This window comes from Myotis brandtii, unplaced genomic scaffold (assembly GCF_000412655.1).
Source record: "Myotis brandtii unplaced genomic scaffold, ASM41265v1 scaffold2287, whole genome shotgun sequence".
NCBI lineage: Eukaryota > Metazoa > Chordata > Mammalia > Chiroptera > Vespertilionidae > Myotis > Myotis brandtii.
In genome coordinates, this window is record NW_005358595.1 from 40030 (window position 1) to 43391 (window position 3362).

The following is a 3362-nucleotide window of genomic DNA, read 5'->3' on the forward strand; positions in this document are numbered from 1 at the left end:
GCGTGGGGGGTTGGGGGCAACCAGGCCAGGGGGGGGGCCAGTTAGGGGCGATCAGGCCGGCACGCACAGGCAGTGAGGGGCGATCAGGCCGGCACACAGAGGCAGTGAGGGGGGGGGGGCCAGTTAGGGGCAACCAGGCAGGCAGGCGGGGGGTTAGGAGTCAGCGGTCCAGGATTGTGAGAGGGCTGTCCGATTGCCAGTTATCCCCTGAGGGGTGCAGGCTGGGCTGAGGGGACCCCCTCCCCCATGCACAAATTTTGTGCACCAGGACTCTAGTGTATATTATATAATACTAGAGGCCCAGTGCACGAATTCATGCACAGGTGGGGTCCCTCAGCCTTGCCAGCAATAGGGGCTGATCAGGGAGTCTTGCCCAGTCCCAATCAGGGCTGTGGGAGGTTGGCAGGCAGGGGAGAAGGGGCTGTGGGAGGTTCTGATTAGGGCAATTGGGGCCAGCCAGCTGGGGGGGGAGAGGCTGCAGGAGGTTGGCCAGCAGGGGCAGGGCCGTGGGAGGTTCCGATCAGGGTGATCGGGGCCAGACGGCTGGGGGGAGGGACCACGGGAGGGTGGCCATGGGAGCTCACTGACCACCAGGGGGCAGCTCGTACGCTGAGCGTCTGCCCCCTGGTGGCCAGTGTGCGTCATAGCGACTGGTCGACTGGTTGTTCTGTTGTAATGGTTGCTTAGGCTTTTATATATAAAGATACAGCACTATAAACCCTACACGTACACACTTAATATATCATGAACATTTCTCCTGATATTTAATGGTTTTCAACAAGCCTCTTTTTTTGTTAAGTAAGACTTTTTAATGACTCTAGTACAAGCCATTATTTGCAAATACCATAGAGTTTTTGTTGTTTTGGTTTGCTTGCTTTTTTAGAAAAAAGCTCTGCCAACATCTTTAATTAGTTCCTTGGGATAATTTTCCATGAATGGAACAGCTGGAAAAAATCACTTTAAATATTTATTTATTAATTTTTTTAATTCTCACCCAAGGATATTTCTCCATTGATTTTTAGAGTTAGTGGAGAGGGAGGGGGAAGAGAGAGAAATATCAATATGAGAGACACATCAATTGATTACACCCTAACTGGGGTTGGGACCAAACCTGCAACCCCCAGTTACGTGCCCTTGACTGGGAAGCAAATCCGTGATCCTTCAGTGCATGGGCTGACGCTCTAACCGCTGAGCACACAGTCCAGGGCACATTTTAAATCGACTGGTCGACTGGTTGTTCTGTTGTAATGGTTGCTTAGGCTTTTATATATAAAGATACAGCACTATAAACCCTACACGTACACACTTAATATATCATGAACATTTCTCCTGATATTTAATGGTTTTCAACAAGCCTCTTTTTTTGTTAAATAAGACTTTTTAATGACTCTAGTACAAGCCATTATTTGCAAATACCATAGAGTTTTTGTTGTTTTGGTTTGCTTGCTTTTTTAGAAAAAAGCTCTGCCAACATCTTTAATTAGTTCCTTGGGATAATTTTCCATGAATGGAACAGCTGGAAAAAATCACTTTAAATATTTATTTATTAATTTTTTTAATTCTCACCCAAGGATATTTCTCCATTGATTTTTAGAGTTAGTGGAGAGGGAGGGGGAAGAGAGAGAAATATCAATATGAGAGACACATCAATTGATTACACCCTAACTGGGGTTGGGACCAAACCTGCAACCCCCAGTTACGTGCCCTTGACTGGGAAGCAAATCCGTGATCCTTCAGTGCATGGGCTGACGCTCTAACCGCTGAGCACACAGTCCAGGGCACATTTTAAATGTTTTTTTTTTAACGCATATTCCAAACTGACCCCTACAAGCCTGTACCAATTTAAGTCCCTCACTGTTTGGCTACAAGTGGTCAATTTCTCCACTCCCTCTCTAACATTGGTATACTAGATCCTTATACTTTTGTTAAAGCTTTGCCAATTTTGGTGGGAAATATTATCTAGTAGTTGATTAATCAGATGAATCCCTGTAACATATGCAGCATATTCACAAGGTTCTTGAGAATTTTATGCCAGCAGGAACACTGTCAACTGGGCTGAAAGGAAACAGAAAGAGTACAAAATGAAACACCCCAACTGTACAGACAGGAAAATAGGCTGATAAAACACGCAGCTGTAAACACATGCTACCTTTCATGAAAAAGGATGATTCAGAGGGCAGAGTATTGAGTCGCAGAGGACTATTTTCAGGCCTTGAAATGTAATGAAGTTTGGATTTCAAAATTGCTTGGAATTGATAACAATTTTTTCCCTTCCATTTCTCCCTTTTGAATGGGAATGTCTCTCTTAGACTATAGTGTTAGGAGCAGAGGACTTTGTTGTTGTTTTTATACAGGTCCACAGTTTGTGTCCCAGGATGGATCACACTGAGAACCTCACCCATACACCTAATTTAGAGGATTTAAATGAGATTCGAGACTTTTGATGTTTAGATGAGATTTTTATACATGGTACAGGAATGTTACTCTAACAAATATCTAAAAAATATGGAAATGAATTTGGAATTGGGTAGCAAGCAGAGACTGGAAAGAATTTTGAGAGCATGATAGAAAATTAAGCATAGGTTGCCTTGAATAGACTGTTGGTAGAAAAATGGACAACAACAATTTGGCAGTTGAAGGCTCAGAAAAAAATGAGAGAAAATGTTATTGGAAAGTGGAGGAAAGGGGACCCTTGTTATACGTATAGCAGCAAAAAACTTAGCAGAACTGTGTCCCGAGTTATTTGGATTCTGGGCTTTTTGGGCTGATCTTTTAGTTATCTTTTTCTTTCTTTATTTTCATTTGTTGTTCTATTCCTTCAGAGATTTCAACTTTATCTTCTAATCCTTCTCTAAATGTTTCCTTTCTGCTACCACTAAAAAAATTTAAATTGAATAAATTTGACATACAGTATATAAATTTAAGGTGCACAATGTATTTCTTTGTTACTTTTATATATTGTTGCCATTGTAGTGATATTTATCACATTACATTATTGTTATTTATATTAATCATACTGTTCCATGGCTCATTTGCTTACTACTTGTTCCAAGATTGTACCATTAAACATCAATATTATACCCCTCTCTGCTATCATTTTTTTTTAAGTTTTATTGAGATACTAGAGGCCCAGTGCACGAATTCGTGCACCAGTGGGGTCCCTCGGCCTGGCCTGTGGGATCAGGCTGAAACCAGCTCTCTAACATCCCCCAAGAGTCCCAGAGTGGGAGAGGGCACTCTGCAAAGTTGCTGTCTGCCCCCTGGTGGTCAGTGCGTGTCATACATACTGGCTGGTTGCTTAGCCTTTCATATATATACTAGAGGCCCAGTGCACAAAAATTTGTGCACTCGGGGCGGGGGGG

The 3362-nt window shown here is 43.0% G+C and overlaps 1 protein-coding gene across 21 annotated transcripts in view; it reads right to left on the minus strand.

Moving 5' to 3' along the window:
• PBRM1 (polybromo 1) overlaps positions 1–3362 on the minus strand; it is a 125433-nt gene that overhangs the window by 39982 nt on the left and 82089 nt on the right. The gene's annotated exons all lie outside the window — the stretch shown is intronic.